The sequence below is a fragment of the Oncorhynchus keta genome, chromosome 12 (assembly GCF_023373465.1).
Source record: "Oncorhynchus keta strain PuntledgeMale-10-30-2019 chromosome 12, Oket_V2, whole genome shotgun sequence".
NCBI lineage: Eukaryota > Metazoa > Chordata > Actinopteri > Salmoniformes > Salmonidae > Oncorhynchus > Oncorhynchus keta.
In genome coordinates this window covers 55,860,180-55,885,100 of record NC_068432.1, presented here as the reverse complement: position 1 = coordinate 55,885,100, position 24,921 = coordinate 55,860,180, and the positions used below count along the sequence as shown (strand labels likewise).

Here is a 24,921-nt window from a genome sequence, read left to right as displayed (position 1 = left end):
CACACTCCCCTCTCTTTCCTGAGAATTCACTCTCCCCTACCACACTCCTCTCTCTCCTGAGCATTCTCTCCCCTACCACACTCCCCTCTCTCCTGAGCATTCACTCTCCCCTGCCACACTCCCTCTCTCTCCTGAGCATTCACTCTCCCCTACCACACTCCTCTCTCTCCTGAGCATTCACTCTCCCCTGCCACACTCCCCCTCTCTCCTGAGCATTCACTCTCTCCTACCACACTCCCCTCTCTCCTGAGCATTCACTCTCCCCTACCACACCCCCTCTCTCGTGAGCATTCACTCTCCCCTACCACACTCCTCTCTCTCCTGAGCATTCTCTCCCCTACCACACTCCCCTCTCTCCTGAGCATTCACTCATCCCTACCACACTCCCCTCTCTCCTGAGCATTCACTCATCCCTACCACACTCCCCTCTCTCCTGAGCATTCACTCTCCCCTACCACACTCCCCTCTCTCCTGAGCATTCACTCATCCCTACCACACTCCTCTCTCTCCTGAGCATTCTCTCCCCTACCACACTCCTCTCTCTCCTGAGCATTCACTCTCCCCTGCCACTCCCCTCTCTCCTGAGCATTCACTCTGACATAGACACTCCTCTCTCTCCTGAGCATTCTCTCCCCTAGTAACACTCCCCTCTCTCCTGAGCATTCAGCTCTCCCCTGCCACACTCCTCTTCTCCTGAGCATTCACTCTCCCCTACCACACTCCTCTCTCCTGAGCATTCACGGGCTCCCCTGCCACACTCCCTCTCTCCTGAGCATGAACTCTCTCCTACCACACTCCCTCTCTCCTGAGCATTCACTCTCCCCTACCACAGACCCCCTCTCTCGTGAGCATTCACCTCCCCACCACCTGGCCTCTCTTTCCTGAGAATTCTGTCTCCCCTACCACACTCCAAACACACCTGAGGGCATTCTCTCCCCTACCACACTCCCTCTCTCCTGAGCATTCACTCTCCCCACCACAGACCTGCTCTCTCCTGAGCATTCACTCTCCCCTACCACACTCCTCTCTCTCCTGAGCATTCACTCTAGAGCCACACTCCCCTCTCCTGAGCATTCACTCTCTCCTACCACACTCCCCTCTCTCCTGAGCATTCACTCATCCCTAGACACTCCCCTCTCTCCTGAGCATTCACTCTCCCCTACCACACTCCCCTCTCTCCTGAGCATTCACTCATCCCTAGAGACTCCCCTCTCTCCTGAGCATTCAGACACCACAAACCCTCTCTCCTGAGCATTCACTCTCCCCTAGAGACTCCCCACTCTCCTGAGCATTCAAAGACAGACCACACTCCCCTCTCTCCTGAGAGAGACTCTCCCCTACCACACTCCCCTCTTTCCTGAGCATTCACTCTCCTACCAAACCCCTCTCTCCTGAGCATTCAGAGAGACCACCAGATCTCTCTCCTGAAATTCAGACTCCCCTCTGCTTTCCAGCATTCTGCAAAAATATCCCTGTGTACAATCTCCTGAGCATTCATCTCACCCTACCACACTCCCTCTCTCCTGAGAATTCCCTCTCCCCTACCACACTCCCTCTCTCTCTTTGGAAAACTCACCGTGACATAGACAGCCTAGACGCTGAGGAGGGTTAGGGTGGCTAAAACTTTCACCGTGACATAGACAGCACTGACCCTGAGCGGGTTTTGGAAGGGAAGGAGCGTCGAGCCACTCCACGACGACCGGGCATTCCATGACATCCACAGATGTTGCAACAAAGATGTTTATTCTTCTTATATCTAACAAATCGGTGCCGGTTATTCTACACACAGACAGGAAGCATAGGCGAGGTTACCTGTCAAAACCTATTATGACCTGTCAAAGATGTCTGTTGCAAAATGTCTGAATGTCTGTATGGGAAGAAAAACTATGGCTTGGCAAACGAGCAAGGACTCCCCTTCCCGAAGCCCAACTTCCTGCCTTTATCCTAACACACTTACCACAATACAATGAACAGGCAGAGGGGGCCAAGGCTGAGAGTTACACTAACAACAAATGAATATATCTCAATCAGGTAAATATAAATCATAAAGGTACGTACCTAATATTTCATCATTTACATTAATATTTAATATATTTACACAAATATACATGGAGCTCCATATGTTCGGTCTTTTATACAAATATGTCCAAATCGGCTCTAACATACCGGCCCCTAATTGTTGACTGCACTGAATGCACAACAATTACTTTAAATTCAAGCGTAGAGCCAATACACAAAACATTATATACCAGAGCACTATTGCAGTTCATAGCTATATACAAATATACAAGGTACCATATAGGAAAATAGTCCATAGATCTCAGTCTGAGTTGAAGTGTAAAGTTGTTCAACTTCGAAAAATGTCAAGAGTTTGACGTCCAAAAATGTATGACATCAAAGAATGTAAGAGTACGACATCAACGAATCAGAGGTGCACGTGATTCTAAGATGGAGCACTGTGTGTGTGTGTGTGTGTGTGCGTGTCACTCCGTCGCCTCAAGGAGCAGACAGAGTTTATTGATAGGTCTCTGTAAGATATTGGTCTTAGTCTTAACCATGACGCTCCGGACAAGACCTTCGGCCCCTGGCAAAGCCTCCACCACACGCCCCATTAGCCAAGAGTTCCTTGGGGCGGTGTCATCGGCGATGACCACGAGGTCACCAGGACTGAAGTTTCTCTTAGTTTTGTTCCACTTGTTCCGCTCCTGCATAAGTGGAAGATACTCCCTGATCCATCTCTTCCAGAAGAGGTCAGTGATATATTGTACTTGCTTCCATCTCCTTCGTGAGTATAGGTCGCTTCTCTGGAATAGTCCTGGTGGCAGGACAGCCTTCAGATGAAGCAGATGGTTCGAGTCAGGGTTCTAGATCATTAGGGTCATTTGTTACAGTAGTGATTGGTCTGTCATTCATAATCGCCTCAACTTCACACAAGGCTGTCTGCAAAGCCTCATCATCCAGTACTTGCTCTTTAAGGACTGAATAGAGGATCTTTTCACCAGTCGGATCAACCTCTCCCATACCCCCCATGGTGGGCTCCAGAGGAGGGTTGAATGACCATGTCACTCCTTCCTTCAGTAATTCTTTTTGAATCTTGTTGTGATCCAGCTCTTTCATAGCTTCTCCTAGCTCTCTGTGTGTTCCAACAAAGTTGGTGCCATTGTCTGTTCTGATACTTGTTACTGGGCCCCTTCGACAGATGAACCTGCAGGGCATTGATGCAGGAATCAGTATCCAGATAACTAGCAACTTCTAGATGGACAGCTCGACTCACAAGGCAAGTAAAGATCACACCATAACGCTTCACATGAACGCGGCCTCGCTTCACCTCTATAGGGCCGAAGTAATCTATGCCCACATGGGTGAAAGGCGGCAAATCAGGTGACACCCGATCTTGTGGAAGGTCGGCCATCTTCTGTTCTCCAGCTCTAGCTTGCATCCGCCTGCAAAAGACACAGCTCTTAAGGATCTTCCTTGCTAAAGAGTTGGCACAGGGTATCCAATATCGTTGGCGAAGTCTAGAAAGCATGTGACCTCTCCCAGAGTGGCCAACCTGCTCATGGATGTGGAGTAAGATCAGTCTAGAGATGTAGGAGTCTTTGGGCAGGATCATAGGATTCTTTAGTTCCGTAGGCATAGCAGCTTTGCTTAACCTTCCTCCTACTCTCAGAATGCCATTGTCAACAATTGGATCAAGCTTACAGATTGAGCCACTTCTCTTGGCACATTGTTTTCCTTTCACAACTAGTGCAATGTCTTGTTTAAGTGCTGTCGTTGTTCAAATCGAATGATGACCTTTTCTGCTTCATCTAGGTCATACACAGACAGACTTTCTTTTCCAAGCGTCAGTTTCAACTTGTCAATTTGTTCCTTCAGTGAGTTTGTCAGACTCTGATCTGGACCAGTTTGAGAGAGAATTTCCCTTTTCTGGCTTAACTGTAGAAGACGTTTCTTCAGTTTCAGCATCCAGGCAACTGCTTTCTTCAAGCTGTTCCATGTTGAATAGTACTCAATCAGTTTGCTGGTTGGACTCTTTTCTTCCACACTTGTATGGTTTACGATTACGTCTTTTCTCACCTCTGGATCATCCGGAGGGATGGAGCCAAGCTCCTCGGGGACTTTCGGCCATTGAGTTTCTGGCTTCTCCAGGAATTCTGGTCCTTTGCGCCATCTCTTTGAGTTCAGAAACATTTCAACATGTAATCCTCTTGAGGCATCATCGGCTGGGTTTGTTTTGAGTTCAAATACCTCCACTGTTTTGCTTTCGATAGGTCACGGATCATAGCAGCTATTAGCCACAAAGGTATGGAATCTCTTGGTATCATTGCGGATGTATTTTAGCACAGACTGGCTGTCCGTCCAAAAGTTGACTCCTCAAGTTCAATCTGGAGCTCCAACTTTAACATCCTGTCCACTCGCACTGCCAATGTTGCTGCAGCAAGTTCCAGTCTGGGGATTGTCATCTGCTTGAGTGGAGTCACCCTTGATTTCCCTAGTATGAATGCAATGTGAACCTTTTCCATACCGTTTGTGAACCTAAGGTAACTTGCCGTGCCATAACCTTGTTCACTTGCATCACTGAAGTGATGCAGCCGTCTTGACCAAAGTTCTCAGGCATCATACACCTGTCTATCTGGAATCTGGAGAGCTGGTCCAGCTCAGAGCCATCTCTGCCATGAAATAGAGTGTTCTTCAGGGATGACGTCCCATCCACACTTTAGCTTGCAGAGCACTTGAAGGATTTGCTTTGCCTTTAATACAAATGGGGCAGAAACCTAATGGATCATAAATAGAGCTGACAGTTGAGAGAATACCTCTTCTTGTAAGGGGTCTGTTCTTGACAGTAACTCTGAAGGTAAATGCATCACTTTCAATGTTCCCGGATTCCAAGTGCTCTTTCAACAGGCAGCTTTTCTCTGTCCAGGTCCAGTTCTTTTATCTGCTTGGCTTTGTGTTCATCAGAGATAGAAGCCAGCACAGTGCGGCTGTTGCTGACCCACTTGGTCAATTTGAACCCACCCTGAGAGCACACATCCCTGAGGTTTTCGTGAGAGCTATGGCTTGTTCTTCTGTACTGACTTGAGGCAGTCATCAACATAGAAGTTGGACTTGACTGTTTGAATTATGACAGTTGTCTTCTGCAAGTGCAAACTACACTTGGAAGGATATAGCACCGAAAAGATGTACTGTCATTCTGTACTCCTCCAATCTTTTGTTAGTATCACCATCCGGCCACCATAGGAATCGCAGGAAGTCTAAGTAATCTTCATGGACACGTACTTGATGGAACATTCCTTCGATGTCTGCCATCATGGCAAAAATCTTAGCAAGACTCCTATAAGCGTGTTTGCCAGGTTAGGGCCTTGAAGGAGTTCACTGTTAAGAGATATACCTTTATAGGATGATGAACAGTCAAACACTACTCGTATCGTTCCTTTGCGCTTATGGTGAACGCCATGGTGTGGTATGTACCATACCTTGCCTTTCTCTCTGAGGAGCGTAACCTTTTGATATCATCTCTTCCATGAGCCTTTGTACTCTGCAGCGTAACCTTTGTCCTTCTTGAATTTCCTGATAATATTTAGAGCCCGCTGCTTTGCCATGTCACGATTGTTTGGCAGGACTGAACATCTGTTTTGCGAAAGGGACGGTAAGTAGTAGTGATGGTCTTTGAGGGTTATGGAGCACGATCTCCATAAACCTACGATCCTCAGCTGACATCTCACTTTTCTCTTCATACCCTCTCTCAGGGAAGTCATGGTTGTACTGATTTACAAGAAGAACCAACCAGGTCGGCAACGATTGGCCATCACCGTAGGATGCCCAGATTCTTCTGCCATGGTACAATTGTTAAGAGGACCGTTCATCACCCATCCAAAGAGGGTTTTCACTGCATACTACTATTTATGATTTTCCAGGGTTCCATTGCCTTTGGAACATTTACGCCAATCAAGTTGACTCGGCGTCAATTTCCTTCAACTGAACTTCTTTCAGGTATGGCCACCTTTTGAGATCTTTCTGAGTGGGAATGTTCTCTCTTGTCACTGGGATCTTATTTTGGGTGTAGACCTTTGGTAATGCAAGAAATGTGTCACCTTCCACATTGCCAATCTCTAATCCAGATATCTCAAAGCTCTTGGTAGGACTCTCCTGCCCCATTGTGCATACAGAATTTCAGTCTCACTGCCTTTAGCTTGCAACTGCCTCATGAGTCTCTCCGTACAAAATGTTGCTGAGCTACCAGAATCGAGAAATGCATAGGTTAACGTAGACTTGCTTCCATTTGCCATTTTTACTTGAACTGGCACAATCGCAAGTGCACAATCTGTACCGGCCCCGGTATCTTCACCAGCTTCCAGTGAAACAAGAGCACTGCTGACAGTCTCCTCCCGCTTTACTGCTACACCCCTCGTATCTGCCTTCAGAGATCTAAATCTCTCTCTTCCTTCAATGTGCAGGATAACATTTCTGACAGGTCACTTCTTTTACATTCTTTGCTTAAGTGTCCTCTCATCAAACAGCCAAAACAAAGGCCTTTTGATCTCAGAAACTACCTTGGCTTTGTGTGGCTGTGCCTCACCTGTTGGCAGTCGACCAGGAAATGCTCACCAGTGCAAAATACACATGAGCTACTGGGAGCATCAGGTGCCTGGTTTCTGACTTTGAATGTTTGTTCTTTTAGAGGTTTTTCGAGTTACAATCTGCCAGTACATCTACTGCAGTGGCAAAGCTGCTTCCCCTACTCTTGGACTTGAACTGCTGTTTAAAGTCAGCTTCCGTTTTGGTTTTAAAAAACCTTTTGTTGGTCAGGGGATCTTGGATATCTCCATACAACGGATCCTGCAGTATTTTTGCCTGTTTTTCCATGAATGTCACAAGGTCACTGAACTGGGCCCTCAGGTGGCTTCTCTCTAAAATATCACATGCCGTAGACCTCCATTTTTCCCTTAGTTTGTAGGGAAGTTTTGACATGATCAACTTTATGTTGGAGGGAAGATTAAGCTCTTCCATGTTCTGTAGGTCTTGCATAGCGTTACAGCATCCTCTAAGATAGAGTGCATAGCCACCCAGTCCCTTTCCATCATCCGGTTTGATGTTTATCCAGTTCCAAGCTTTTTCCATGAGCAGTGGTGACTTTGATTTCATTGCCAAAGTGTTCCTTTAACAACCTCTTAGCCTCTGCATAGCCTCTTCTGGCTTCCTGCAGACAACTACAGACTAGATCCTTGGGCTGACCAGAGGTGTACAGGTAATAGAGCCTATCCTGGTGGCTGCTTGTCTTATCTTCTATTCCATGCTCAAATGCACGCATAAATGGCCTAAAGTTTAGAGGATCACCGTCAAACATAGGTATCTCCCGAACAGGGAGTGTGGCCTGTTTGTGCTGTAGTACAAGGAGGTCAGCAATTTCATTCTGCCTTTGCATGACAGTAGTGAGGTTATCATGGCTGGTACTATGGCTGATACCCAGTGTTGATTCTGTGTTGATTGCTAGACCTTGATGTTGGCTGCTGAAGGGTGTGGTTTATGACTGTTTTCTGAATAGGTTTTGATGGCTTTGTGGTCGGTTGTTGTAAAACTTTGTAGTGGGGTCTTTGGAACTGCACTAATGCACCAAATGCAACAGGTGATGGTTCAGGTTCTTATAGACCTCGGGTTCCTGGTTCTCAAAATAAGAGTTCATTCCATCTTCTTGGCTTAGAAAATGGGCTGCCACAGAATGGGATTGAAATGACTCAACACTCTCCAGAACCTTCAGTTTGGCATTATGTGCTGCTATGTCCGTTTCAGTGCCATTTTTCCATCCTAACATTCAGTTGAGCTTTCTGTTGTTCCAGTTGAGCTTTCTGTTGTTCCAGTTGAGCTTTCTCCAGTTCCAATGCATGCTTGTCCTGTAATGATGCTTGGCGAGCTAGTAGAGCTGCTCGTTCTGCCTCAGCTTTTAGCAGAGGACACTGAGGAAGCAGAAACTTCGTTTTACTTGATGTTTTTGACACATTGGAAATGCTGTCGTGTGGTTCAATGAGCGTTTGTGGCTCGATTTCAGCTTTTTCCATATTTCCACCTCTTTCAGGAAATGTTCATAAGTTCTCATTCTTGGTTGATAATAGTTAATGCTCTCCTGTTCGTGTTCCTCCTCTGTGACCAGCTCTAGCTGAGCATTCTTAAAGTCTGAGAACAGCATGGAATGCTTCAAGACTCTCATCCACAGTTTCAATGTTTTCTCCATCAACAAGAAGGGCTTTTATTTCATTCATTTTGCGTGTACATACTCCAAGTTTGCCTCTCCGGGCTGCATAGAGTGAATTTAGATGCTCCTCTGCCCTCTCCAGTGGAGTCTTATTTGGGATTTCATCCTCCATCATTCACTTTTAGTTCACTCAATTTACAATGATACAGTTGTTGGTTTTGATTGTTAAACGTAATGCCCCTTTAGACCTCCTTTAATGCTTTAAAACACAGTCCTCCATTTCAGCATATTGAAATGAACATGTGCAAGTTCGGCATTTTAGATGCGTTTTAAACATTTCATCCCATTATAAGTTGTCCCTTTAATGAAGTGTAAACAGCAGTATCTTTAGATCGCATTCGTTGCGTTGATGCATTGCATTTCAACGTTAGGCCAAAATAGGCATACGATTAGGCTACATTGTGCGTAGGATCTCAGTGTTTCCCAAACTTAAACTTCTTAATTGTTTTCACGCTGTGTTTTGAATTCCTCAAACATTCCAATTAAAAGCACATTTGCGCTTCCATAATATGCATGATCAAATGATCGCATTGAACAGGGCAGCTCATTCACAGTGGAAATAGGAGTTCAAATCCTCCAAGCGACTACGATCCGAATGCAATTACAAATAGAACAATATCCAGCGTGTGTCCGAACCGGAGCTATAGTAATCCTTCACAGTTTTTGACTTGATTGTAGTGGCTTCCTTTCCTCTTTAAATGCCACTGCCCAAGCCTGAAGCGGGTTTGTTTGGTACGCATACAGTCCACACTCAAGGTTTCAAAGCCAAACATTCCATGACATCCAGGGATATGGTGCAACAAAAATGTTTATTCTTCTTATATCTAACAAATAAATTATTCTCCAATCAACTAAAGCATAGATGACTTTATATGGAAAATACATATTATGACCTGTCTGTATATCTGTATGTCTGTATGGTCAAAAAACTATACCGCTCCCGCATCGAGCAAGGACTCCCCTGAAATGCCTTTATCCTAACACACTTACACAATACAATGAACAGGCAGGGGGGCCAAATGGCGTTACACTAACAACAAATGAATATATCTCAATCAGGTAAATATAAATCATAAAGGTACGTACCTAATATTTCATCATTTACAGCAACTGATTCCCAAACCTTCCATAACAAAGTCATCACCTACAGAGAGATGAAATGACTGACACATTGGAAAGAACCTTCCAAAAACAGAGCAAACCAGAATGCTATTTGGCCTTAAAACAGAGAGAGTACACAGTGGCAGAATACCTAACCACTGTGACTGACCCAAACTTCAAGGAAAGCTTAGAGTATGTACAGACTCAGTGAGCATAGCTTCCTAACCTCCTGCCCAATGTATGACCATATTAGAGATACATATTTCCCTCAGATTACACAGATCCACAAAGAATTCGAAAACAAATCCAATTTTGATAAACTCCCATATCTACTGGGTGAAATACCACAGTGTTCCATCACAGCAGCAAGATTTGTGACCTGTTGCCACGAGCAAAAAGAGGAACCAGTGAAGAACAAACACCATTGTAAATACAACCCATATTTATGCTTATTTATTTTCCCTTGTGTACTTTAACTATTTGTACATTGTTACAACACTGTGTATATATATATATATATATATATATATATATATATATAGTTTTAAACTTTACTGTTCATTTTTATTGTTTATTTCACTTTGGAAAATGATCTACCTCACTTGCTTTGGCAACACATTGAGAAAGAAGAACAGAAAAGAACAGAGCAAAGAGAATGCTATTTGGCAAATACACCTGCAGGTAGAGTGAAACAGCTTAGAGTTGTCAGGGGACAGGCTACCATCTGGGTTTGCAGAGAATGAGGCTCCATGAAGCCCCATCAGAGAACTAAACCCCCAGAACTTCCAGCCCAGAAGGGCTGCATCCCAAATTATACCCTATTCCCTTTATAGTGCACTACTTCTGATCAGGGCCCATAGGGGGTCCATAGGGCTCTGCTCAAAAGTAGTGCACTATATAGGGAATAGAATGTCATTTGGGACAAAATGGAGGATTTAGATCCAGACTATAATTCCACTGGGTCCCTCATGAAGTCAATATTTACACATGAGGAATTACATTTTACTACCATTAGCAACAAGAGACAATTAAACACAGAGGAGAACCTGCCAGCTTTCCAAAAAACTATTAAGAACCCTTTACTGGCTCAAACAGCTGACCAATCAGCCTGTTACCAACCCTTAGTAAACTCCTGGAAAGAATTGACCAGATTCAATGCTATTTTACGGTAAACAAATTGACAACAGAAATTGACAACATGCCACTGACTTTGAGTGAAGCCAGAGTGTCTATGTATGCGGATGACTCAACACTACACACATCAGCTACCACAGCATCTGAAATGACTCAAAACTACACACATCAGCTACTACAGCAACTGAAATGACTCAACACTACACACGTCAGCTACTACAGCATCTGAAATGACTCAAAACTACACACATCAGCTACTACAGCAACTGAAATGACTCAACACTCAGCTACTACAGCAACTGAAATGACTCAACACTACACACGTCAGCTACTACAGCAACTGAAATGACTCAACACTACACACATCAGCTACTACAGCAACTGAAATGACTCAACACTACACACGTCAGCTACTACAGCGACTGAAATGACTCAGCTACTACAGCAACTGAAATGACTCAACACTACACACGTCAGCTACTACAGCAACTGAAATGACTCAACACTACACACGTCAGCTACTACAGCAACTGAAATGACTCAACACTACACACGTCAGCTACTACAGCAACTGAAATGACTCAACACTACACACTCAGCTACTACAGCAACTGAAATGACTCAACACTACACACGTCAGCTACTACAGCAACTGAAATGACTCAACACTACACACGTCAGCTACTACAGCAACTGAAATGACTCAACACTACACACGTCAGCTACTACAGCAACTGAAATGACTCAACACTACAGTCAGCTACTACAGCAACTGAAATGACTCAACACTACACACGTCAGCTACTACAGTGACTGAAATGACTCAACACTACACACGTCAGCTACTACAGCAACTGAAATGACTCAACACTACACACGTCAGCTACTACAGCAACTGAAATGACTCAACACTACACACGTCAGCTACTACAGCAACTGAAATGACTCAACACTACACACGTCAGCTACTACAGCAACTGAAATGACTCAACACTACACACGTCAGCTACTACAGCAACTGAAATGACTCAACACTACACACGTCAGCTACTACAGCAACTGAAATGACTCAACACTACACACGTCAGCTACTACAGCAACTGAAATGACTCAACACTACACACGTCAGCTACTACAGCAACTGAAATGACTCAACACTACACACGTCAGCTACTACAGTGACTGAAATGACTCAACACTACACACGTCAGCTACTACAGCGACTGAAATGACTCAACACTACACACGTCAGCTACTACAGCAACTGAAATGACTCAACACTACACACGTCAGCTACTACAGCAACTGAAATGACTCAACACTACACACGTCAGCTACTACAGCAACTGAAATGACTCAACACTACTACAGCAACTGAAATGACTCAACACTACACACGTCAGCAACTACAGCAACTGAAATGACTCAACACTACACACGTCAGCTACTACAGCAACTGAAATGACTCAACACTAGACACGTCAGCTACTACAGCAACTGAAATGACTCAACACTCAACACTATACACGTCAGCTACTACAGCAACTGAAATGACTCAACACTACACACGTCAGCTACTACAGCAACTGAAATGACTCAACACTACACACGTCAGCTACTACAGTGACTGAAATGACTCAACACTCAACACTATACACGTCAGCTACTACAGCAACTGAAATGACTCAACACTACACACGTCAGCTACTACAGCAACTGAAATGACTCAACACTACACACGTCAGCTACTACAGCAACTGAAATGACTGCAACACTACACACGTCAGCTACTACAGCAACTGAAATGACTCAACACTATACACGTCAGCTACTACAGTGACTGAAATGACTCAACACTACACACGTCAGCTACTACAGCAACTGAAATGACTGCAACACTACACACGTCAGCTACTACAGCAACTGAAATGACTGCAACACTCAACACACGTCAGCTACTACAGCAACTGAAATGACTCAACACTACACACGTCAGCTACTACAGCAACTGAAATGACTCAACACTACACACGTCAGCTACTACAGTGACTGAAATGACTCAACACTACACACGTCAGCTACTACAGCAACTGAAATGACTGCAACACTACACACGTCAGCTACTACAGCAACTGAAATGACTCAACACTACACACGTCAGCTACTACAGCAACTGAAATGACTCAAATGAGCTACTACACACTACTACACGTCAGCTACTACAGCAACTGAAATGACTCAACACTACACACGTCAGCTACTACAGCAACTGAAATGACTCAACACTACACACGTCAGCTACTACAGCAACTGAAATGACTCAACACTACACACGTCAGCTACTACAGCAACTGAAATGACTCAACACTACACACGTCAGCTACTACAGCTACTACACGTCAGCAGCAACTGAAATGACTCAACACTACACACGTCAGCTACTACAGCAACTGAAATGACTCACAGCACTGAAATACTCAACACTACACACGTCAGCTACTACAGCAACTGAAATGACTCAACACTACACACGTCAGCTACTACAGCAACTGAAATGACTCACACGTCAGCACTACAACTGAAATGACTCAACACTACACGTCAGCTACTACAGCAACTGAAATGACTCAACACTACACACGTCAGCTACTACAGCAACTGAAATGACTCAACACTACACACGTCAGCTACTACAGCAACTGAAATGACTCAACACTACACACGTCAGCTACTACAGCAACTGAAATGACTCAACACTATACACGTCAGCTACTACAGTGACTGAAATGACTCAACACTACACACGTCAGCTACTACAGCAACTGAAATGACTGCAACACTACACACGTCAGCTACTACAGCAACTGAAATGACTGCAACACTACACACGTCAGCTACTACAGCAACTGAAATGACTGCAACACTACACACGTCAGCTACTACAGCAACTGAAATGACTCAACACTACACACGTCAGCTACTACAGCAACTGAAATGACTCAACACTACACACGTCAGCTACTACAGCGACTGAAATGACTCAACACTACACACGTCAGCTACTACAGCAACTGAAATGACTCAACACTACACACGTCAGCTACTACAGCAACTGAAATGACTCAACACTACACACGTCAGCTACTACAGCAACTGAAATGACTCAACACTACACACGTCAGCTACTACAGCGACTGAAATGACTCAACACTACACACGTCAGCTACTACAGCAACTGAAATGACTCAACACTACACACGTCAGCTACTACAGCAACTGAAATGACTCAACACTACACACGTCAGCTACTACAGCAACTGAAATGACTCAACACTAGACACGTCAGCTACTACAGCAACTGAAATGACTCAACACTCAACACTATACACGTCAGCTACTACAGCAACTGAAATGACTCAACACTACACACGTCAGCTACTACAGCAACTGAAATGACTCAACACTACACACGTCAGCTACTACAGCAACTGAAATGACTCAACACTACACACGTCAGCTACTACAGCAACTGAAATGACTCAACACTATACACGTCAGCTACTACAGTGACTGAAATGACTCAACACTACACACGTCAGCTACTACAGCAACTGAAATGACTGCAACACTACACACGTCAGCTACTACAGCAACTGAAATGACTCAACACTACACACGTCAGCTACTACAGCTGAAAACTGAAATGACTGACTACACACTCACAACTACAGCAACTGAAATGACTACTACGTCAGCTACTACAGCAACTGAAATGACTCAACACTACACACGTCAGCTACTACAGCAACTGAAATGACTGCAACACTACACACGTCAGCTACTACAGCAACTGAAATGACTAACAACACTACACACGTCAGCTACTACAGCAACTGAAATGACTCAACACTACACACGTCAGCTAGTTTCTACAGCAACTGAAATGACTCAACACTAGACACGTCAGCTACTACAGCAACTGAAATGACTCAACACTATCAACACTATACGGGCGTCAGCTACTACAGCAACTGAAATGACTCAACACTACACACGTCAGCTACTACAGTGACTGAAATGACTCAACACTCAACACTATACACGTCAGCTACTACAGCAACTGAAATGACTCAACACTACACACGTCAGCTACTACAGCAACTGAAATGACTCAACACTACACACGTCAGCTACTACAGCAACTGAAATGACTGCAACACTACACACGTCAGCTACTACAGCAACTGAAATGACTCAACACTATACACGTCAGCTACTACAGTGACTGAAATGACTCAACACTACACACGTCAGCTACTACAGCAACTGAAATGACTGCAACACTACACACGTCAGCTACTACAGCAACTGAAATGACTGCAACACTACACACGTCAGCTACTACAGCAACTGAAATGACTGCAACACTACACACGTCAGCTACTACAGCAACTGAAATGACTGCAACACTACACACGTCAGCTACTACAGCAACTGAAATGACTCAACACTACACACGTCAGCTACTACAGCAACTGAAATGACTCAACACTACACACGTCAGCAACTACAGCAACTGAAATGACTGCAACACTACACACGTCAGCAACTACAGCAACTGAAATGACTGCAACACTACACACGTCAGCTACTACAGCAACTGAAATGACTCAACACTACACACGTCAGCTACTACAGCAACTGAAATGACTCAACACTACACACGTCAGCTACTACAGCGACTGAAATGACTCAACACTACACACGTCAGCTACTACAGCGACTGAAATGACTCAACACTACACACGTCAGCTACTACAGCAACTGAAATGACTCAACACTACACACGTCAGCTACTACAGCGACTGAAATGACTCAACACTACACACGTCAGCTACTACAGCAACTGAAATGACTCAACACTACACACGTCACGTACTGTTCAGTCGTGTGGTCAGGTGCCACAAAAAAGGACTTAGGAACATTGCAACAGGGCAGTACGGCTGGCCCTTGAAAGTATACAGAGAGCTAATATTAATAATATGCATGTCAGTCTCTCCTGGCTGAAAGTGGAGGAGAGATTGACTTCATCACTACTTTTATTTATGCGAGGTATTGTTGAATGCACCGAGCTGTCTGTCTAAACTACAGAGCTGTCTGTCTAAACTACAGAGCTGTCTGTCTAAACTACAGAGCTGTCTGTCTAAACTACAGAGCTGTCTGTCTAAACTACAGCCTGTCTAAACTACAGAGCTGTCTGTCTAAACTACAGAGCTGTCTGTCTAAACTACCGAGCTGTCTGTCTAAACTACCGCCTGTCTAAACTACTGAGCTGTCTGTCTAAACTACAGAGCTGTCTGTCTAAACTACAGAGCTGTCTGTCTAAACTACAGAGCTGTCTGTCTAAACTACAGAGCTGTCTGTCTAAACTACAGCCTGTCTAAACTACAGAGCTGTCTGTCTAAACTACAGCCTGTCTAAACTACAGAGCTGTCTGTCTAAACTACAGCCTGTCTAAACTACAGAGCTGTCTGTCTAAACTACAGAGCTGCCTGTCTAAACTACAGAGCTGTCTGTCTAAACTACAGAGCTGTCTGTCTAAACTACAGAGCTGTCTGTCTAAACTACAGAGCTGTCTGTCTAAACTACAGCAGCTGTCTGTCTAAACTACAGAGCTGTCTGTCTAAACTACAGAGCTGTCTGTCTAAACTACAGAGCTGTCTGTCTAAACTACAGAGCTGTCTGTCTAAACTACAGAGCTGTCTGTCTAAACTACAGAGCTGTCTGTCTAAACTACAGAGCTGTCTGTCTAAACTACAGAGCTGTCTGTCTAAACTACCGAGCTGTCTGTCTAAACTACAGCCTGTCTAAACTACAGAGCTGTCTGTCTAAACTACAGAGCTGTCTGTCTAAACTACAGAGCTGTCTGTCTAAACTACAGAGCTGTCTGTCTAAAAACTACAGAGCTGTCTGTCTAAACTACAGAGCTGTCTGTCTAAACTACAGAGCTGTCTAAACTACAGAGCTGTCTGTCTAAACTACAGCCTGTCTAAACTACAGAGCTGTCTGTCTAAACTACAGAGCTGTCTGTCTAAACTACTGAGCTGTCTGTCTAAACTACAGCCTGACTAAACTACAGAGCTGTCTGTCTAAACTACAGAGCTGTCTGTCTAAACTACCGCCTGTCTAAACTACAGAGCTGTCTGTCTAAACTACAGAGCTGTCTGTCTAAACTACAGAGCTGTCTGTCTAAACTACAGCCTGTCTAAACTACAGAGCTGTCTGTCTAAACTACAGCCTGTCTAAACTACAGAGCTGTCTGTCTAAACTACAGAGCTGTCTGTCTAAACTACAGAGCTGTCTGTCTAAACTACAGCCTGTCTAAACTACAGAGCTGTCTGTCTAAACTACAGAGCTGTCTGTCTAAACTACAGCCTGTCTAAACTACAGCTGTCTGTCTAAACTACAGCCTGTCTAAACTACAGAGCTGTCTGTCTAAACTACAGCCTGTCTAAACTACAGCCTGTCTAAACTACAGAGCTGTCTGTCTAAACTACAGCCTGTCTAAACTACAGAGCTGTCTGTCTAAACTACAGAGCTGTCTGTCTAAACTACAGAGCTGTCTGTCTAAACTACAGAGCTGTCTGTCTAAACTACAGAGCTGTCTGTCTAAACTACAGCCTGTCTAAACTACAGCCTGTCTAAACTACAGAGCTGTCTGTCTAAACTACAGAGCTGTCTGTCTAAACTACAGCCTGTCTAAACTACAGAGCTGTCTGTCTAAACTACAGCCTGTCTAAACTACAGAGCTGTCTGTTAAACTACAGCCTGTCTAAACTACAGAGCTGTCTGTCTAAACTACCGAGCTGTCTGTCTAAACTACAGCCTGTCTAAACTACAGAGCTGTCTGTCTAAACTACAGCCTGTCTAAACTACAGAGCTGTCTGTTAAACTACAGCCTGTCTAAATTACAGAGCTGTCTGTCTAAACTACCGAGCTGTCTGTCTAAACTACAGAGCTGTCTGTCTAAACTACAGAGCTGTCTGTCTAAACTACAGCCTGTCTAAACTACAGAGCTGTCTGTCTAAACTACAGAGCTGTCTGTCTGAACTACAGCCTGTCTAAACTACAGAGCTGTCTGTCTAAACTACAGAGCTGTCTGTCTAAACTACAGAGCTGTCTGTCTGAACTACAGCCTGTCTAAACTACAGAGCTGTCTGTCTAAACTACAGAGCTGTCTGTCTAAACTACAGCCTGTCTAAACTACAGAGCTGTCTGTCTAAACTACAGCCTGTCTAAACTACAGAGCTGTCTGTCTAAACTACCGAGTTGTCTGTCTAAACTACCGCCTGTCCAAACTACTGGCACACAGCTCAGACACCCATACATACCCCACAAGACATGAACAGACTTTGGGAGCAGCACAGTACTACATAGAGACATGACGACATGGAACTCTATTCCACAGTACTACATAGAGCCATGACATGGAACTCTATTCCACAGTACTACATAGAGCCATGACTACATGGAACTCTATTCCACAGTACTACATAGAGACATGACAACATGGAACTCTATTCCACAGTACTACACAGAGCCATGACTACACAGAACTCTATTCCACAGTACTACATAGAGCCATGACTACATGGAACTCTATTCCACAGTACTACATAGAGCCATGACTACATGGAACTCTATTCCACAGTACTACATAGAGCCATGACTACATGGAACTCTATTCCACAGTACTACATAGAGCCATGACTACATGGAACTCTATTCCACAGTACTACATAGAGCCAAGACTACATGGAAATCTATTCCACATCATATGATAAAGCAGTAGAGTCAGATTTAAAAAACAGATTTAAAAACACCTTCTGGAACAGTGGGGAGTGTGAAGCAACACAAAGATTGGCACAGACACGCACTGTCTAAACTACTGACGCTGTCTGTCTAAACACGCAGCTGTCTGTCTAAACGCACGCACGTCTAAACTACGCACGCACGCACGAACGCACGTCTAAACACACGTACACGCTACTGTCTAAACTACAACCTGTCTAAACTACAGAGCTGTCTGTCAGCTGTCTGTCTAAACACTGTCTAAACTACAGAGCTGTCTGCACTGTCTAAACTACTGAGCTGTCGTCTAAACACGAGCTGTCTGTCTAAACTACCGAGCTGTCTGTCACCGATGAGCTGTCTGTCTAAACACTGAGCTGTCTGTCTAAACTACTGAGCTGTCTGTCTAAACTATGTCTGTCTAAACTACCGAGCTGTCTGTCTAAACTACTGAGCTGTCTGTCTAAACTGTCTAAACTACAGCTGTCTGTCTAAACTACATGGAAGCTGTCTCTATGTCTGTCTAAACACAGAGCTGTCTGTCTAAACTACATAGAGCCAGCCGTCTAAACTATTCGCAGCTGTCACAGTAGCTGTCTACACTGAGCTGTCTGTCTAAACTACAGCCTGTCTAAACTACATGACTACACTGAACTCTAGCTGTCTGTCACAGTACTACTAAACTACCGAGCTGTCTGACACCTGTCTAAACTACAGAGCTGTCACTCTATTCCACTGTCTAAACTACCTGTCTAAACACTAGAGCCATGACTACAGACTTTGGAACTCTATTCCACAGTACTACATAGAGCCATAACTACATGGAACTCTATTCCACAGTACTACATAGAGACATGACTACATGGAACTCTATTCCACACGCACATGACTACATGGAACTCTATTCCAGTTCTACCTCATTCCACAGTACTACATAGAGCCACTACATTGAACTCTATTCCACACAGTACTACATAGAGCCATGACACATGGAACTCTATTCCACAGTACTACATAGAGCCATGACTACATGGAACTCTATTCCACAGTACACATAGAGACATGACACATTCCACAGCACATGACTAAACATGACTACATTGAACTCTATTCCACAGTACTACATAGAGCCATGACTACATGGAACTCTATTCCACAGTACTACACATGACTACACCACATAGAGACATGACTACATGGAACTCTATTCCACAGTACTACATAGAGCCATGACTACATGGAACTCACAGTACTACACAGAGCCATGACTACACAGAACTCTATTCCACAGTACACATAGAGCCAAGACTACATGGAAATCTATTCCACAGACTACGAAATCTATTCCACATCATATGATAAAGCAGTAGAGTCAGATTTAAAAAACAGATTTAAAAACACCTTCTGGAACAGTGGGGAGTGTGAACAACACAAACATTGGCACACACACACACACACACACACACACACACACACACACACACACACACACACACACACACACACACACACACACACACACACACACACACACACACACACACACACACACACACACACACACACACACGAAGATCCATAATAAATACAAACACTGAGGAGAACCTGTCTGCATTCGAAGTGGAAACCTATTCCCTTTCGTTTTGACCAGAGCCCATAACGGCTCACCAGCGGGACCTACTTTACCTTGAGCGGTCGGGCGGATGTTGCTGCAATATTCCCAAACAGAATCATGTCAAACCTAGATTACATTGGGATACGATCACGTCTGTCTCTTAATAGTTGGGACAATAGTTAGATAATTAATTATAATTATGTCTAATTTTCATTGTTGGACATAGAATAAAGTAAAAGTAAACTAAAATCACCAGGAAATCAAAATGATTATAATTTCTATTTATTATAATTTTTAAAAATATATATTTTTAGGAAAGGTGCTGTAAGGGTGTCATTTGGAATGTACAGTGGTTTCCAAAAGTATTCACCCCCCTTAATTCATTAATTATTCATCTTATTTTGTAACATTATGAGCTGTAATGGATTTTGTTTTTACATGTAATGGACAAAATAGTCCAAACTGTTGAAGAAAAACGAAGAAAAAAAAACTTGTTTCAAAAGATTCCCCCCCAAAAAATGATACGTAAAAACTGTATTCGCCCCCCTTTGCTATGAATCCCCTAAATAAGATCTGGTGCAACCAATTACCTTCAGAAGTCACATGATTAATTAAATAAAGTCCACGTTTGCAATCTAAGTGTCACATGAATCTGTCACATGATCTCAGCATATATGATCTCAGTTTGCTTGGTGGTGTTGCAGAATTTGGGACCTTTCAGAAGAGGAACCAGCGTCCCAAGAGACTATTACCCTGAAGGAGCTGCAGAGCTCCAAGGCAGAGATTGGAGTATCTGTCCATAGGACCACTTTAAGCCGTACACTCCACAGAGCTGGGCTTTACGGAAGAGTGGCCAGAAAAAAAGACATTGCTTAAAGAAAAGAATAAGCAAACACGTTTGGTGTTCACCAAAAGGCATGTGGAAGACTCCCCAAAAGGCATGTGGAAGACTCCCCAAAAGGCATGTGGAAGACTCCTCAAAAATATGGAAGAAGGTACGCTGGTCAGATGAGACTAAAATTCAGCTTTTTGGCCATCAAGGAAAACGCTATGTCTGGCACAAACCCAACATCACCCCAAGAACACCATCCCTACATTGAAGCATGGTGGTGGCAGCATCATGCTGTGGGGATGTTTTTCATCGGCAGGGACTGGGAAACTGGTCAGAAATGAAGGAATGATGGATGGTGTTAAATACAGGGAAATCCTGGAGGGAAACCTGTTTCAGTCTTCCAGAGATTTGTGCCTGGGACGGAGGTTCACCTTCCAGCAGGACAATGACCCTAAGCATACTGCTAAAGCAACACTCGCCTGGTTTAAGGGGAAACATTTAAATGTCTTGGAATGGCCTAGTCAAGGCCCAGACCTCAATCCAATTGAGAATGGTATAACTTATTAATTAAGAATCTGCCCCTTTTATTGAAATGTTCTCCTAAAATGACATACCCAAATCTAACTGTCTGTCGCTCAGGACCTGATGCAAGCATATGCATATTCTTGATACCATTTGAAAGGAAACACTTTGTAGTTTGTGGAAATGTGAAAGGAATGTAGGAGAATATAACACATTAGATCTGGTAGAAGATAATACAAAGTGAAAAACAACCGTTGTTTTGTATTTTTTTTGTACCATCATCTTTGAAATGCAAGAGAAAGTCATAATGTATTATTCTAGCCCAGGTGCAATTTAAATATTGGCCACAAGATGGCAGCAGTGTATGTGCAACGTTTTAGTGTGATCCAAGGAAACATTGCATTTCTGTTCAAAATGTTGTATCAAGACTGCCTAAATGTGCCTAATTTGTTTATTAATAACTTTTCATGTTCAAAACTGTGCACTCTCCTCAAACAATAGCACGGTAGTATTTCACTGTAATAGCTACTGTAAATTGGACAGTGCCGTTAGATTAACAAGAATTTAAGCTTTCTGCCAATATCATATATATCTATGTCCTGGAAAACGTCCTTGTTACTTACAACCTCATGTTAATCGCATTAGCCTACGTTAGCTCAACCGTCCCACAGGGGACACACCAATCCTGAAGAAGTTTTAAAGATTGCTGTACACCAGCAGGAACCCATCCAACTTGAAGGAGCTGGAGCAGTTTTGTCTTGAAGAATGGGCAAAAATCCCAGTGGCTAGATGTGCCAAGCTTATAGAGACATACCCCAAGAGACTTGCAGCTGTAATTGCTGCAAAATGTGTCTCTACAAAGTATTGACATTGGGGGGGATAGTTATGCACGCTCAAGTATTCTGTTTTTTTGTCTTATTTCTTGTTTGATTCACAATCAAAAAGATGTTGCGTCTTTAAAGTGGTAGGCATGTCATGTAAATCAAATGATACAACCCCCCAAAATCAATTTTATTTCCTGGTTGTAAGGCAACAAAATATGAAAAATGCCAAGGGGGGTGAATACTTTCGCAAGGCAATGTACATTCCTTAAAGTAGTGAATGAATAGCCCTTTTGATCCTGACCTGCGTGGTAAACTGTGATCCTGACCTGCGTGGTAAACTGTGATCCTGACTTGCGTGGTAAACTGTGATCCTGTAAACTGTGATCCTGGTAAACTGTGATCCTGACCTGCATGGTAAACTGTGATCCTGACCTGCATGGTAAACTGTGATCCTGACTTGCATGGTAAACTGTGATCCTGACTTGCATGGTAAACTGTGATCCTGGTAAACTGTGATCCTGACTTGCATGGTAAACTGTGATCCTGACCTGCGTGGTAAACTGTGATCCTGACCCATGGTAAACTGTGATCCTGACCTGCATGGTAAACTGTGATCCTGACCTGGTAAACGTGGTAAACTGTGATCCTGACCTGCATGGTAAACTGTGATCCTGACCTGCATGGTAAACTGTGATCCTGACCTGCATGGTAAACTGTGATGCTGACCTGCATGGTAAACTGTGATCCTGACCTGCATGGTAAACTGTGATCCTGACCTGCGTGGTAAACTGTGATCCTGACCTGCATGGTAAACTGTGATCCTGGTAAACTGTGATCCTGACCTGCATGGTAAACTGTGATCCTGACCTGCGTGGTAAACTGTGATCCTGACCTGCATGGTAAACTGTGATCCTGACCTGCATGGTAAACTGTGATCCTGACCTGCATGGTAAACTGTGATCCTGACCTGCATGGTAAACTGTGATCCTGACCTGCGTGGTAAACTGTGATCCTGACCTACATGGTAAACTGTGATCCTGACCTGCATGGTAAACTGTGATCCTGACCTGCATGGTAAACTGTGATCCTGACCTGCGTGGTAAACTGTGATCCTGACCTGCATGGTAAACTGTGATCCTGACCTGCATGGTAAACTGTGATCCTGACCTGCGTGGTAAACTGTGATCCTGACCTGCATGGTAAACTGTGATCCTGGTAAACTGTGATCCTGACCTGCATGGTAAACTGTGATCCTGACCTGCATGGTAAACTGTGATCCTGACCTGCATGGTAAACTGTGATCCTGACCTGCGTGGTAAACTGTGATCCTGACCTACATGGTAAACTGTGATGCTGACCTGCATGGTAAACTGTGATGCTGACTTGCGTGGTAAACTGTGATCCTGACCTGCATGGTAAACTGTGATCCTGACCTGCGTGGTAAACTGTGATCCTGACCTGCATGGTAAACTGTGATCCTGACCTGCGTGGTAAACTGTGATCCTGACCTGCGTGGTAAACTGTGATCCTGACCTGCGTGGTAAACTGTGATCCTGACCTGCGTGGTAAACTGTGATCCTGACCTGCGTGGTAAACTGTGATCCTGACCTGCGTGGTAAACTGTGATCCTGACCTGCGTGGTAAACTGTGATCCTGACCTGCGTGGTAAACTGTGATCCTGGTAAACTGTGATCCTGACCTGCGTGGTAAACTGTGATCCTGACCTGCGTGGTAAACTGTGATCCTGACCTGCATGGTAAACTGTGATCCTGACCTGCGTGGTAAACTGTGATCCTGACCTGCATGGTAAACTGTGATCCTGGTAAACTGTGATCCTGACCTGCGTGGTAAACTGTGATCCTGACCTGCATGGTAAACTGTGATCCTGACCTACATGGTAAACTGTGATCCTGACCTGCGTGGTAAACTGTGATCCTGACATACATGGTAAACGGTGATCCTGGTAAACTGTGATCCTGTGATCCTGACCTGCATGTTAAACTGTGATAATTTTTGGGGGAACATTTTTTGTTTAACCTTTATTTAACTAGGCAAGTCAGTTAAGAACAAATTCTTATTTAACAATGACAGCCCAAGGAACAGTGGGTTAACTGCCTTGTTCAGTGGCAGAATGACAAATCTTTACCTTGTCAGCTCAGGGATTCGATCGAGCAACCTTTCGGTTATTGGCCCAACGCTCTCGCTACTAGGTTATCTGCCTGGGCCTCTCTGCCTGGGCCTCTCTGCCTGGGCCACTCTGCCTGGGCCACTCTGCCTGGGCTACTCTGCCTGGGCCTCTCTGCCTGGGCCTCTCTGCCTGGGCCACTCTGCCTGGGCCTCTCTGCCTGGGCCTCTCTGCCTGGGCCTCTCTGCCTGGTCTCTCTGCCTCTCTCTGCCTGGGCCACTCTGCCTGGGGCCTCTCTGCCTGGGCCTCTCTGCCTGGGCCTCTCTGCCTGGGCCACTCTGCCTGGCCTGGGTCTCCACTCTGCCTGGGCCTCTCTGCCTGGGCCACTCTGCCTGGGCCTCTCTGCCTGGGCCACTCTGCCTGGGTCTCTCTGCCTCTCTGCCTGGCTTCTCTGCCTCTCTGCCTGGGCCTCTCTGCCTGGGCCCTGCCTCTGCCTGGGCCTGGGCCTCTCTGCCTGGGCCTCTCTGCCTGGGCCTCTCTGCCTGGGCCTCTCTGCCTGGGCCACTCTGCCTGGGCCACTCTGCCTGGGCCTCTCTGCCTGGGCCACTCTGCCTGGGTCTCTCTGCCTGGGCCACTCTGCCTGGGCCACTCTGCCTGGGCCACTCT

At 44.6% G+C, this 24,921-nt stretch overlaps 1 pseudogene; it reads right to left on the bottom strand.

Moving 5' to 3' along the window:
• LOC118382393 (phospholipid phosphatase-related protein type 1-like) overlaps nucleotides 1-24,921 on the bottom strand; it is a 198,521-nt pseudogene that overhangs the window by 37,666 nt on the left and 135,934 nt on the right.